The sequence below is a fragment of the Octopus sinensis genome, linkage group LG19, assembly GCF_006345805.1.
Source record: "Octopus sinensis linkage group LG19, ASM634580v1, whole genome shotgun sequence".
Classification (NCBI taxonomy): Eukaryota; Metazoa; Mollusca; class Cephalopoda; order Octopoda; family Octopodidae; genus Octopus; species Octopus sinensis.
Window position 1 is genome coordinate 18,273,990 of NC_043015.1, and position 15,793 is coordinate 18,289,782.

The 15,793-nt window shown below is 36.4% G+C and overlaps 1 protein-coding gene and 1 long non-coding RNA gene across 2 annotated transcripts in view; both read right to left on the reverse strand.

The window, feature by feature from the left end:
* LOC115222346 overlaps positions 1–15,793 on the reverse strand; it is a gene marked incomplete at its 5' end in the record, with an annotated part of 78,476 nt that overhangs the window by 25,680 nt on the left and 37,003 nt on the right. The window lies entirely within an intron of this gene.
* LOC118767180 lies at positions 5,306–13,761 on the reverse strand. The gene is made up of 3 exons (XR_005003084.1): positions 13,246–13,761; positions 11,091–11,099; positions 5,306–5,317 (listed from the first exon to the last, which is right to left on the reverse strand). It is a non-coding gene; the product is annotated as an uncharacterized LOC118767180 (long non-coding RNA).

Sequence of the window (15,793 nt, forward strand, 5' to 3'; positions counted from 1 at the left end):
CAGTAGAATTTGAACTCAGAACTTGAAGACAGACAAAACACTGTTAAGCATTTTGCCCTGAACCCTCATCACTGCATATGGCAACCTGTTGGCTAAAGAGAACCCCCACTCTTCTTCTTCAATCCCATCTACTTACCCCTTCTGCTAGAGCAGTTGCTTACCTACAGAGGATTCTCTGTGGGACTGAAGGAAATTATAATTCATGCTGTGACCAATACCTATTTCTGTTAATATGCAGAAGAACCTGCTAGCATCAGATAAACGCCCCAAAAAATATTTTTTCCAGATGGTGAAAATAGTCCCCATACTTTCCAGATCAACAAGCTTAGAGCCACCACAATCAATGTTGGTACTATGAAAGGTAGGTTTGATGAGATTATTGAAATGCATGAGCAGAGGTATGTAGATGTGAGCTTCTGCTAGGTTTACTGTGGAGAAAGAACATCATCATTTAATGTCCATCTTCCATTCTGGCATCAGTTGGACAGTTTGATAGGAGTTGGCAAGTGAAAGGACTGCACCAAGCTCCACTGGTTGTTTTGTCATGGGTTCATGGTTTTTACAGCTGGATGCCTTCCTTATGCTAACCATATTACAGAGTGGACTGCATGAATTTTACATGGCACTAGTACTAGCGAGGTCTGTTTTGGCATGGTTTTTATGGCTGAATGCCCTTTCTAATGCCACCCGCTTTACAGAGTGGGCAAGGCGGTTTTTACATGGCACCAACACAGCCATGGTCTGTTTTGTCATGATTTTTTATGGCTGGATGCCCTTCCTAATGTCAACCAATTTAAAGAGTAAGCTGGGTGCTTTTAATGTGGCACCAACACTAGCAAGGTCTGCTTTGACATGGTTTTTACATCTAGAAGCCCTTCAAACACAAACCACCTTACAAAATGGACTGATTTTGTTTTGTGACACCAGCACCAGTAAGTTCACCAAATAATTTGCAAGACGAAAATCCTTTGAGAGGGGGATGGTATTGGAGGAGGTAACTTTGTGTCAGGTGATAAGTTAGAGTATGACAGATGAACAGAAATAGGTGTCTTGCTGTTGAGGAAATATGTGGTTACCTTAGTCAAAGGGACAAAGTATGACAGATGAACAGAAATAGGTGTCTTGCTGTTGAGGAAATATGTGGTTACCTTAGTCAAAGGGACAAAGTATGTAAATGCAAAAAGGTGGGCAATAGGGGGATGCAATGACTGGTGAAACCTGGGTATATAAAGTGGGGGACAACAGGATATCAATGATACAATTGGTAGCACAGGAAGGACTAGATTGGGCTGCAGGAATGGGGAGGGAGAGATAAGCATAGTGCATGAAAAAGAGGAAATGTGAGAAAGAGAAGAAGAGAGGAAGAGAAGAGGGAAGGGTGTGTAAAAACTTAATGTTACATGTGGGTGGGACACAGTGCTCCCAGAACTCAGTTCCATCTCATATCGCCAAATATTTCAGTCCATTATCATCTCCTCTGTGAGCCCCATCATCTTGAGATTGGTCCTCACTACTTTATCCCTCATCTTCCTGGCTCTCCCTTTTCCAAAAGTACCAGCTACTGTAAATGATTTACCTGTTTTCATACAGTTGCCTTCATTCATATGCATTACATGTTCAAACCAACATAGTCTTCACTCTTGTATGCTGCATTTGATTACTCTTATACCCAACTTTTCTCTTAGCGTATTTGCACTTTATTATACATGCACCCTAATTCTGCATATCCATTGGCGGTTATTAGCTTCATTCCTATCGAGTCTATGTATGTCTGCTGCATTCAGAGCCCATGTCTCACTACCATGGAGTATAGCTGTTCATACACAAGCATCATACAGTCTGCCTTTCACAGGGAGAGTCCTTTTGTTAACAACATAAGTTATAAGCTCTCTGAACATCCTCCATTCTATTCTAATTCTAGCCACAATACTTTCAGAACATCCTCCACCATTGCTAATTTGGTCACCTAGGTAACAGAAACTATCTACAAACTCAAGAAAGCCTCCTGGGTATTACAAAGAGTTTAATTTCTTTGTTTTCTAAGCATTTACTGACCCTGTGCAGGGAGGGGGATAGTCAATTACATCAACCCCAGTGTTTAACTGGTACAGCTAAGAGCAAATTCCAATGAAGAAAAATTTTAAACGATTGACGCACAAATGGAAACAGAAATTTCAAAAACAACCAAAGGCTGAGAAAACAATATTAAACTTTGGAGAGAAAAATGTGAAAGCAAGGAATTAACATCTCTTCTATGATGGGAGAGAAGTGCTCGTTGGTCCTCCAATTATGAATCTCATTTCAAAAATGAGTATTCTACAAAGAACCCATTCCTGAAGAAAGTTAAAATCCACAAACACCATTTGCCACAGATTAATCAAACACCCAATATGGAAATTATAGTCACCAATTTCATAAGGTCAATTCAAGACTACTTCGACAAAATAATCCAACTAAAAGAATTGAAGTTTTTCCTCTGACTAGTCTGAACTTACCCCAAACCAAAGACATACACAATAGATAAAAAATATCAACTTGAAAGACAATTACAGAAAGAAACAACCACAATCCAGAACAAAATCAATACAAAAGAAGACAAGTTATTAGAAAAATGTCCTTGCATATATAAATAATAATAAAAGGAAAACTTTGGAAAATCATCTTTTAGATCCAACCAACAGAGTTCTCAATACCAAATGGTACAAACTGAAGATAATTAACCTATCCAAAAACACTCTCTCAGTAGAAGAAATTAATATTTTGTCAAAAGGCCTAATATTTACTCCAACACCACAATATCCTAACTCCAATGAAATACAGAATGTTATTTTACAGTTCTATAGAAAACTACACCTAACAGAGGAATTGTATGATAAAGAAAACAGGGATAAATCAATTGTAAGAAACAAGAGCAATTACAAGAAAGGTAAGAATAAAGCTTTAGATAAATTTTGTGATTTTATATCTACTTTCCCTTCAAAGGACTTCCACACCTTAAAATCAAGTCCAATACCAGACAAAAGGAATGGGATATTATACATGAACTGAAAAATATTAAAGACATTATAATTAAGGAAGCAGATAAGGGAAGTGCTATAGTTATTATTGATATTGAACATTACAAAAGAGATATACTATCTATATTACAAGATATGACCCACTACAAAAAGGTAAATAATTACCAAAAATCAAAGACAATGACTAAACTCATTCACAGACATCAAAAAGGTTTAACAAACAAAGACTGTGACTACCTAACCCATTCTGATTGCAAGACAAGCTACTTCTACAGTCTTCCAAAAATCTACAAGAATCAAACTATTAAGAATGCAAGTAAAGAACCAACTTCAAGTTGCATAAACATACAATATTCCACAACCTTTAATTTAGACCAATCATAGCAGGTCCGAACTGTGAAACACACAGACTCAGCAACTTTTTAGATATATTGCTGAAACCTATTTTAAAATACACACCAGGTCTTGTAAGGGATGACCTGGGCCAGTTAAACCACTCTCCAAAATCCATAAACAATGATACCACTATTGTATCTTTTGCTGTGGTAAACCTCTATATCATAATTCCACACCAATATGGCTTGAGAAATTCCCTCATGAAATTCCAGACAGAAGTGAAATGAGTTTCATCACTGAAAGATTAAAGTTTAACAACTTTTTTGACTTTGATGGCAATATTTACAAACAAATATCTGGGACTGTGATGATGACAAAAGTTGCTCTGACTTACGCCAATCTAGTCTTGGCATACAAGGAGGTTCAGATATACGAACAATCTAAATTAAAATATGGCTTGAACTTCTACAAATATCTATTAGAAAACTGGAAATGTTACTTAGATGTTTGCTTAATCCTTTGGATGCACACATCTCAGCAAATTATAGATTTCAAAAATCTAATCAACACCATAAACAATAATATTAACTTTACCATGGAATACAGTAAAACTCAACTACCATTCCTGGATAAAATAGTCATCAAAAGATAAAAACATTGAAACATATTTACTACAAAAAAACAGATTCTAAACAATACTTACTGTTCTCCTCATGCCATCCCAAACACAAAAAATAATATTCCCTTTAATCTAGCAAGAAGAATCTGCATGACTGTCTCAAACTCTGAAACTCACAGTAAAAGACTCTAGGAACTAAAACAAGTACTACTTAAAAGACAATATCCATTAATGTTAATAAACAACAAAATAGAATGTGCCAAAGCAATAAATATCGAAGAACTACGAAAAAATGAAAAATGCTCCAGATACAACCAATATTCTACCCTTTATTACAACACACAACCCAAGAAACACAGAGGTTTATGATATTATCTACCAGAACATTTCACTACCAAAACAATACCCAAGAATGAAACAAGCATTTGAAATACACAAAATAATCAAAAGTACCGTAAATCCTTGAGTATAGTCCGCCCTTGAGTATAATACGCAGGGGATTTTTAGGGGGCTGTACTACTGAAAAACCTAAACCATGTGTATAATACGCACCCTTTCTCTAACTTGAGTCAAGGAGGTCTATATAACGTCCTTGGTTTGTAAAAATGTATACAGTTACGTCCTTTATTATTGTCGTCTTTATCTTTGGTATCTGTTTAATTTCATCTTTATTTCTTCTCCATAACCTGATATTGCTTTCATCAACATCAAATTTTCTTCCGGTGGCCCTATTACCATGCTCTTCAGCATATGATATAACTTCAAGTTTAAATATAGCTGAATAAGATCTACGAGGCAATTTATGGGCATGTAATGTATAAAATGTTTTATTGAAGATTAATGTACAGGTTTAAGTCCCGCTTATAAAAAACCCTAGTAAAGACCCACAGTAGTTCAAACATTTAATACTAGTATTTAATTAAGTATCTATTGTTTGCCATGGTAATGATGCAAACTGCCAATATAAACAGCAGGATGAACTATTTAGCACTAAACTATTAAGCACAATTCATGTGTAATTAAGCCAGCAGTACCTAGTCGAACAAACACTTCCGTGCATGTGTAATACAATAATGTTATATGGGAATGTAAATATGTTTGCAAATTGTTTTTGTTACATGTTATTTTGTGTTCGGAATACTTTTATTTTAATAAATGTTGCTTACTGCAAGTTATGGATAATTCTTTTGTGATTTCATTGCTTTCAAGCTTAGCTTAAGGTATTTTCACGCCTGACATCACAAAATGCGTCTGAATAAACATTGCCAGACAGCAAATAGAGATGTTGCTTAAAAAATATTTTTCATTTTTAACATCATATATAGTACGCACTAGGGAATTTGACCTTTAAATTTTTGGAAAAAAATGCGGATTATAGTCTAGGATTTATGGTAAAAAACAATTAAAGTCCCTCAAAAAATTCTTGAGTGCTAAATTACCTTCCAAAATTCCTATACCAACAGTCAAAAAGAGTGGCCACCCCAATTGCAGGACTTGCATCAACCTTATTGAAGACTCAACATACAAATTCAAACCAGGATAGATTTTTACTGTAAAAAATCATTTTACATGTTCTTCAAGGAATTTAATATACACTATCCCACCAGGCAGATTAATTTTGGAGTGTTTTGATTGTAACTAAACATGTTCACTCAACCTGTTTTGTTTTTAGGCACAAAATATACATAACACTAACACATGGATGTAGTGGGAAAGTACAAAATATTATAAACTTAATCATGCATTCATTCTTCACAAACACTGACAGAAAACATTCAGAATATTGATTGTTTGGACATGTTCAGTCAACCATGTCAGCCTTAGCTTAGATGCCAAACATCATCACTTGATACTAACACATAGTGGGGAAGCTACAAAAGTTTCTAAGACCAGTCATGTGACTATCCTCTACCAACCAAATTCTATTCAAAACATATACTAACTTGAGCTATGAACTTCCTATAAAAATCAGGCAAGCTTCAGACACTAATCAGAAGCAAGACAGCTGCGACATAACCCACATCTTTCTATTTCAACTTTTGAAAATCAGTGTAAACTGCAAAACCAGTTAAAGCTTTAAATATATTTTTAAAATATTTTAAGTATTCTCAGAGCATTTTCAACTTCTGTTTTTCCTATATTTCTATCCATGTGGAATAAAATAACTGTGTTTTCTCTGTGTGTGTGTATATATATATATATATATTATATATATATATATATAATATATATATATATATATATATATATATGTATGTATGTATGCATGTATACACACACACACACACATACATATGAATGTTTGCATATCTATCTATATATGTGCATGAGTGTATGTATATTTGAATCTTTGTCTTGATATAACATATTTGTAAATGAGTGTCACTGTCATACAAATAATGTTATTCATTTTCATCTATAAGACGTACCCAGTGTAAGCTATGGACACATAAGAGGTACAGCAATATCAAAGGAAAGCTAACTGGGCAGATACTCAGGAGCAATAAACACTGAAAATGTGCAGAGAACAACTTCTGCCACATTCCAGGGAGAAAAATTAGAAGTAGATGATAGCTTCCATTACCTAGGTAACCAAGTCAGTAATGGGGGTGGGTGCTCTGAAAGTGTAGCTACCAGAATAAGAATAGCCTGGGCAAAGTTCAGAGAGCTCTCACCTCTGCTGGTGACAAAGGGCCTCTCACTCGGAGTAAAAGGTAGACTGTATGATACATGTGTACTAACAGCCATGCTACATGGAAGTGAAACATGGGCTGTGACTGCTGAGGACATGCATAAGCTCGCAAGGAATGAAGCCAATATGCTCTGCTGGATGTGTAATGTCAGTGTGCATACTCGACAGAGTGTAAGTACCTTGAGAGAAAAGTTGCACCTAAGAAGTATTAGATGTGGTGTGCAAGAGGGACGACTGCACTGGTATGGTCATGTGGTGAGAATGGATGGGGATAGTTGTGTGAAAAAGTGCCACACCCTAGCGGTTGAGGGAACTTGAAGGAAGAGGCATACCCAGGAAGACTTGGGATGAGGTGGTGAAGCACAACCTTAGAACATTAGGCTTTACTGAGGCAATGACTAGGTCTTTTATTTGTTTCAGTCATTTGACTGCGGCCATGCTGGAGCACTGCCTATTAGTTGAGCAAATCAACCCCAGGACTTATTCTTTGTAAGCCTAGTACTTATTCTATCAGTCTCTCTTGCTGAACCGCTAAGTGATGGGGATGTAAACACACCAGCATCGGTTGTCAAGCGATGTTGGGGGGACAAACACAAACACACAAACATACACACACACACACACAGATATACATATATATATATATGACGAGCTTCTTTCAGTTTCTGTCTGCCAAATCCACTCACAAGGCTTTGGTCAGCCCAAGGCTATAGAAGAAGACACTTGCCTAAGGTGCCACGCAGTGGGACTGAACCCGGAACCATGTAGTTGCTAAGCAAGCTACTTACCACACAGCCACTCCTTCACCTAGTAACTGAGACCTTTGGAAATATGCTGTGCTTGAGAAGACCGGCAAGCCAAGTGAGACCATAACCTATGGCCTATACCAGGGGTGTAACCAGCCCACTTATGCATACCTTTCCTTCATTGGACACTAAACTCTACTTGCGAAGACCTGTTGAAACAAGTGAAATCGAAATCAAATTCAATGGCTAGCGGAGTGTTAAGAGCATGATCTGAGTGTGATTGTTGCCAGAGCAGCTGACTGGCTTCCATGCCAGTGGCATGTAAAAAGCACCATTCGAGTGCGATCGTTACCAGTGTCGCATTACTGGCATTTGGGCTGGTGGCATGTGAAAAAATATTCAAGTGAGGTCGTTGCCAATGCTGCTAGGCTGGTTCCTGTGCAGCTGGCACGTAAAAAACACCATTTGAGCATGGCCCTTGCCAGTACTGCCTGACTGGCCCTCATGCCGGTGGCATATAAAAGCACCCACTACACTCTTGGAGTGGTTGGCGTTAGGAAGGACATCCAGCTGTAGAAATTCTGCCCGGTCAGATTAGAACCTTGTGCAGCCATCTAGCTTGCCAGTTCTCAGTCAAATCATCCAACCCATGCCAGCATGGAAAGCGGACGTTAAACGATGATGATGAAACCAGAGGGTACATTTGGTCAGTAGCCAGAGTAATTCCAGCTTAGGTAGCAAATGCTAGAAGTGCTACCTTTCAAAAACTCATAGTTGGAACTCAGATCTCAAAATCAAGCCTCAATACAAGGTACCTTGCATGTCCTTTTCAGCTACATTCTTCAACTATTTGCTGGTGGATGCATGGTCAGGCTACTGAGCTTTGCTTGCATCTTGATACAAAAGTGTTATAGGCAATATCACAAACCTACAACCATTACTTGTTTCCAGTGGTTTTGTTATCGTTTTGTGTTACAGCTTAGGATTAAGTGGTGTGTTGTAGATATTTCTGTCCATTTGACAGTATTCAAGTCAAACCCTACATTTCCCTGAGTGTGCTTTTACTGAGTGTCTGGGGCAGCTAATATGTTACTGTGAAAAATTATAGTACTCAGAGCAAACCCTACCGACTTGTATTCAAAAAGTGAATGATGGAAAATGGCCTTGTCTCTGTGTTATCCATTGGCTACTATTCATGATGGCAATAACTGAAAGAAACATTCAGGGCTAGATCTGTGGATTGTGGCTAGTCGTTTAACTAATTACAAGTGTGCCACTCAGAGCTTACCTAGACCTACGCAACAACACATACAGAGAAAAACACTAGCTTTGCCATAAATTAAAATCAACCAGAATATGCATCACACATATTTCTTCAACCATTTAGTATTCAGATTAATCTGTCAAATGTAATGCTTACATATTCACATTGTTTTGAATTAATCATGAATTATCTTGCAGCTTGAGATTTTGACAATGTGATTGTTTAATTTTAGAATGACCTTGTAGGGTATGTGGGAGAGGCTGGGCCTGGCCAGTTTAAATATAAAACAAGCAGGGTATTTGAGCCAGAGATGGTCAGTTTAAATGCAAAAGGACAAATGCTGAGGAGTCTACAACCAAAAGTTTAGTCCATTAATTAAAGATGCAAAATGAAAAAGCAACAACAAAATTAAGCCCCTAATATACACACAGCAGAAATGATGTGACAAATGGAATAGTCCACTTTGAAGGCTTGACTATTCCAGTAAGACCTCATCTGTAAGGCCAAAACAAACTAAAGGCAGTGCTCCAGCACAGTTTTGGTTATCATACTATCAGAAAACTAAAAATTTTATTCAACCTAAACTCACAAACTCTTAATACAGGTCACACAGGTATAGCAGGATCATACAGGTTTTGATATTTCTTGCCACAGCAATGACACATAAGCTCAATATTCATTTAAAAGGTAGAAAAGGCACAAGTATTATTTGATATTGTTAGTATGAAAATCACAATGAACTCAAAAGATCTGTGATCCAGAAGTCTGAAATATAACATATAAATGAAGAGATATAACACAGCATTGATCACAATTGTAGACTATTTTATCCTATCATCCAGAACATTATAAATTATGGTTTTACTTTACACAAGGGAAGAGAGATAGTCAATCAAACAAATTTCCTTATGGTACCAGTATTTTATGGAGTTTTCAGGAATTTTCATTTCTTTCAGAAAAACAAAATTGACTCCTAGTAGTCTTCAATATAGAACCAACAAAATTTATTAGAAATACACACTGCTCCCAAGATATCAATGTAAAATAATTTTTCTTTAACGTCATCACATATATTATTGGAAGTAGGTGTGTAAATTGCATATGTGAGTCGTTGTGGTGTGTATTTTGTAAAAGATCAATATCAAGGCAAAAGAAAATTTAATGTGGTTTAGAAAGCAAACTTCAATAAATATTCAATTATGATAATGAGGCTACAAACTTATAGGAGATGGCACAGTTGATTTAATTAATGTTAGTACTTGACTGGTACTTACTTTATAGAAGGATGAAAGGTAAAATTGTTTCTGGAGGGGTTTGAACTAAGACCATAAGGAGATGGAAACACTGACATTTTGCCTGCAGTTCTATAAGTGCTGCCTTACTGATTTCCACTGATTTTTCATTGTCTTCTTTTTATAAACTATGATGCTTCACTAAATTTTAAAATCTTCAAAGTTTTATAGATTTATGAATGGTATCAAAAAGTTCCCGGACTAGATATGTTTAATAACAAATAGCTTATTTACCTAAGTTTTAAAATCATCTCCTTCAAAATAGTCACCTTGTGCAGCACTACACTGGTCTCAGCGTTCCTACCACTTTTGGAATGTGGCCTGGAAGTTGCTTTCCATAAGTGAGTCGAGGACCTTCTGCGATTCACTTTGGATCTTGACAACGGTGTTAAAATGGCAACCTTTGAGATACATTTACATCTTGTGGAAAAGATGGAAGTCCACAGGTGTTGAATCTGGTGGATAGGGCAGGTGTGGAAATGATACCATGTTGTTTTTGGTGAGAAACTCAAGAGTGAGGAGAGCTTGATGATGGTGCATTGTTGTCATGAAGAATCCAATTCTTTGCCTTCCACAGATCTGGTCACTTTCACCAAATGTCTTCCCTCAAGTGCTTCAAGATGTCGCAGTAGAACTCTCGATTGATGGTCTGAATTCTCAATGCACAATACTGCGGACCCCAAAAACAATTATGAGCATACTCTTGACTGATTTGTGGCTCTGTCATGCCTTCTTTGGCCATGAAAATGAAAGGCTCTTCAACTGTGATAACTACTGCTTTGTCTCAGGGTTGAACCTGTAGATCCAACACTCATGACTGGTCATGATCCTCAACATGAAGGATGGGTCACCAGCAGCACACTGACAGAGATCTTGACAGAGTTCGATGGAATGTTCTTTTTGCAGGCGGGGGACAAACTTGGCAGAGACATGCCACATGTTCAATTCAGTCATTAGGATTGCCTGCACAGACCTATATGACAGACCAACAACACCAGCAATGTTGTGGATTGCCCTCCAATGATCCTCACACACAAGCTGATGAATTTCCTCCACATTTCCAGGAGTGATGCTCATAATAGGTCTTCCAGATTACTCATTATCTAAAACATGCTAAAACATACTCTATGTCTCTGTAGCAAACTTCCCAAATTTAATGCAAAATTTCACATTGGCTCTTTGTTCCAACTTCCTGGTGATAACAAAATCGCCTTTTTATTTTGAAATACCGACACTTGTCTGATGCCAACTTTCTGGATGTTTTTAAACTCATCCATTTCATTTGTGCATGTGTGGATGCATGTTAAAAAAAAAAACAAGCAAACAATACTTTGAACAAATGCAGGGTGACCTTCGTGTGGTCACTCAGCCTGCTAGAAATAACAGCAAAATACCCTTCAAACCACACACCACTGTTTTCTTATAAAATGAAAGAGACATTGGGTAATATAGACCAAGATATGAAGATTATGATCCTGAAAAAGAATTTTTCAATTTTCTACTTCTTAAGCCCTTTTACTGTCTTTTGGAATAATGGTACATACCCAATAGAAATAAAGAATGCAGAAGCACAATTGTTCTCCAACTTAGAGATACCAGTTCTCCACTCAACAAAAATATTAATGAAATTAGTACTGCCAATCTTATGAGAAACACTGCATTAGCACCTTGTAGACATTCACTATTGCACACTCAGCCTGCCTTCCTTCCTTCCTTCCTTCCTACAGGGAAGCTTCCCATACTCAGATTCTTATGCAATTTCACTTTGCTCCTTTGGACAATATAGATATACAAAAAACACTGACAAAATCTTTAAAATCAACACAAAAAGCCACCTAACCCTTGAGACCAAAATAGTAATTTAATAAGTTTCAATCTTGTCAATTTGTTAAATTGAAGAATCATGATACTTCTCAATCTACAGATTCTTCACTTGGCTGGCTTGTTCCTTTTTGTCAATCATTTCATTCACATGCAGGATACATTATAGTTGTATTTCTTGTAAGGGATATGTGAGGATTGAAAAAAGGAGCAAACAAACCATCATATTTAATAAAATTAAAATGATTAAAAATTTTAAAACTTGTCCAACATGGCAAAGAAAAGAATTATATGGAGGCAAACTGTTTCATCTTATTTAAAAAGAGAGAGAGAATAAAAAAAATGTCCCTAATATTTTAGTGGGGGAAGGGTGTTGATATTTGTCAGTTTGAAAACTGCTACATTATAGCTAAAGCAGAGAACCATTTCAATACCAGAGGTGAACTGAAATTGCATAACAACCTCGAGAACACTTCCATGTTGGTGGAAATGAAGGCTGACAGTACAATAATGGAAGTTTACAATATGCTAATGTAATATTTCTCAGAAGAATGGTAGTTCTTTCTAGGTGGGTCACTAATTAAAAAAGTGCAAAGAAATTAGCATTTTTAAAAAAGTTAAAATGATTCAAAACTTTTAATACTTGCTCAAAATACCATGGGAAAGAAAGCAGAATTATGTGGATGTAAACTCTTTTTGCTTTCTCTTTGATATGGGAGTGAAGTCAAAAAATTTCCATAATATTTTGTGGTTGTGTGGTGGAGCTGCTACTTGTAAGTTAGAAAACAACTTTATTTTTATTAGATAGGTGTTGTTATTCTGAAAGGAGAAGGGGTGATTTAAGATGTAGAAATAAAAAAATTTTTTTTCCAGACTCATAATCTCTGTATTTATGTACACCTTGAACTATTGTCCAATGTGTCCTTCATTTTAAACAATAAAAGTGTGTCATTTGAAGAAGATTTTGCTGTTATTTCTAGCATACTGAGCAATCACATTAAAGTTGCCTTTCTTTATTTGCTCAAATTCCTGGTTATTATTAAACATGTACTCATGCATATGTAAATGAAATAGACAAGTTTAAAAACTTAAGAACATTGGTTCTTGTGGGGACAAGATCATGCCAAAAGCCAGAAGTGCAGGGTATTCAGGCTAAATTTGACAATTTTTTATATCTCCTTTATTCAGAAACAGCTTGATGTATAGGTGAATAATCAATGGCATTTAAGAACTTAAAGATTAAAGTTGTTGAGAAAAAGTTAGATGACATAGAAGACTGGAAGCTATTTGAATACTGGAAAAGAGTTACCTGCATCATGATTAGCACTGGGTTTCAAAATGCCAACATCATGACTACTGCTCAATGCTCTGTGAACATGGCAAAAGCTGTAAGATATGACATGGAGACCATGAAGCCATGGCCAGCAGGAAAGGACACAACAAAATTTCTGACTGCACTGCATGCCAGAACTCATCCAACAACAATAGGACAAAGTGATGGAAGATCTGAGCAAGGGAATCTGGGCTTTGGTGAGAGAGATGGGTGTTACCACCATGAAGCTGGCCTTGAATGAGGACCTTCATTACCATTTGTACAAAAATAGACAAGGAACAAATTCTGACAGCCAAAGCCAAAAAAAACTGCTTGATAAAGGCAAAAAAACCCCTCCAGAACAAGCTATGGGGCAAGGTTGAGAAAAATAGCAACGGTTTTGCCAAAAATATCAAGGCTGAGCTGATGGCCAAGATCAGGGAGGTGTTCAAAGATATTCCCAGGAACATAGTGAGGAATACATACACCAGATCCAAGAGTTGTCTTGAGGCTGTGATGGGAGCTAAAGATGGATACTTTAAGTAAACTGGTACCTGCTGGCCAATATCCAGTTGATATTTTTTTATTTAAAAAAATACTTTTATTTCTTGGATGGGATATTGTGTTGTTTTTTAATTTTTTATGCAAACAGTCAAATTTAGTTCAAACACCTTGTATGAATGAGTTAATTTTTGTAAAAAAAATGAAATTTTGAATCAATATTTTTTCAGAAACATAATCTCTGTATATTTAAATATGTAATTCCAGTAGAGTTAAAGCATAAAAAAATTATGGTGGGATGGGGGAAATTAGAATTTTTAAGAGCTGTTTTCTTGGCATAATTCATTGTTGAAAATGTAAGAAGCTAAAGAAATTAAAGAAAAACAACAAAAAACAATATACAGGGTGTTTGGGATAAATTTGATGATTTCTTATGTCTCCTTTCTTCATGAACAGCTTGATGTATTGGTGAACAGTTAACAGTATTGAAAGCATAAAGACTGAAGTTGTAATTGAGAAAAAGTTAGCAGACATAGAGCACTGGGAGCCAGCTGAATATTAGAAAAGAGTTGCCTGAATCATAATGATTTGCACTAAGTGTCAAAATGCTGACTTCATGACTGCTTCTCAATGCTTTGTGAACATAGTAAAGGCTGTAAGATGTGACATGGACAGCTGCCATGGAGACTATGAATCTGTGACCAGCTAGAAAGGAGAAAGCACACATTCTATGTATGCATGCCAGAATTCATCATTGCATCTTTGAATAGGGACTTAGGCTCAATCCAGACAGCTATGTGAAGCTGCTGGAGACCGTGGTCAATCCGTGGTCAGAGAGAGTTGCTGCTGCAAAGCCATAGTGTGGCACCAGAATTTGGCTCCTTGCTGAATCCTTCAGAATTGGTTGGCAAAAAATTTCTATGACTTCACCAGCCCCAATTTTTGGCATCCTAATCCCCCTATTATAATCCATCCATTGGGTTACTATGTGTAGGGCATTGTTGAAAGACACCAACTGCTCTGCCTTGCAACACCAAGGCTGAGCTGATGGCCAAGATTTGCGAGAATCTGAACATTTCAAATAACTTCAGTAGATGAAGAGAAATATATTAACTTATAAAATTAAAACTTTTAATATGTTCTGGCAGATTCAAATATGACTATTTGATTGCTTTAGATGATGTGCAAAGGGACTTCAAGACACTGGTGGGTTTTGAAGTCTGCTTACACTGATAATCATAAATGATATGAATACACATCATTTAAAGGGAGGAGGTGTTCTTTGTAGGTGAAAAGCAACAGCAATCAGATATTCATATTTGAACCTGCTAGAATGTATTGAGAATAAAGAGATATGCTATTGTTTGGATTCTTACAGTTCTGCCTGCACCCCATGTATTATTATCTATTTGTCTGATACCAACGAGGTTGCTTTGACTGAAGAGACACATAACAAGGTTGAAATATTGCTGTATCTCAAAATTTTCTTTCACTAGTGAATCGTGTCTTATGAACATACATCATCTAAAGGGGAGAGGTAGTCTCCGTTGATGAAACAACAGTGATCAGTTGTTCACATTTGAGTCTGCCAGAATGTATTAAGAATGAAGAGATATGTTATTGTTTGGACTTTTGCTGTTCTGCATGCACCCACTGAATTATTTAATTTTTACTTTGTTAATAATAAATCAAACAAAACATACTTTCAGTAAATACTAATGTCAAGTTTTTGAGGAAATTGGGAAAATAAAATAATCAAGCACAAGGTTAAATTTAAAAACAAAACAAAAATTAAAAACCAAGCCACCCAAATGCATAAAGGGAAACTGATTAGAGTCAAATGAAGAGGAGGAGCAGGAGGAGAGACTGGTTATTAGCTTGTTTTTTGAAATGACTCATGCCAAAAAAACATACCTGTAGCTTATTGAATGAGGATACAATGAAGAGCCATTATTAAACCATCTGAATATGTAGAAGATGTAATCATGTTATACTGTGATACTATCCGTATGCAGGTGAGGGTGTTGATGTATTTGATAACACTTCTGTTGTGTACACACATGTATAAGTGTATATATGTGAGCACTCATGTGTGTGTGTGTATGTGTATGTGTGTGTGTGTGTATGTGTGTGTATGTGTGTGTGTGTGAGATAAAGGATGTAACATACTTGAAGTAATCAAAATTACACCAA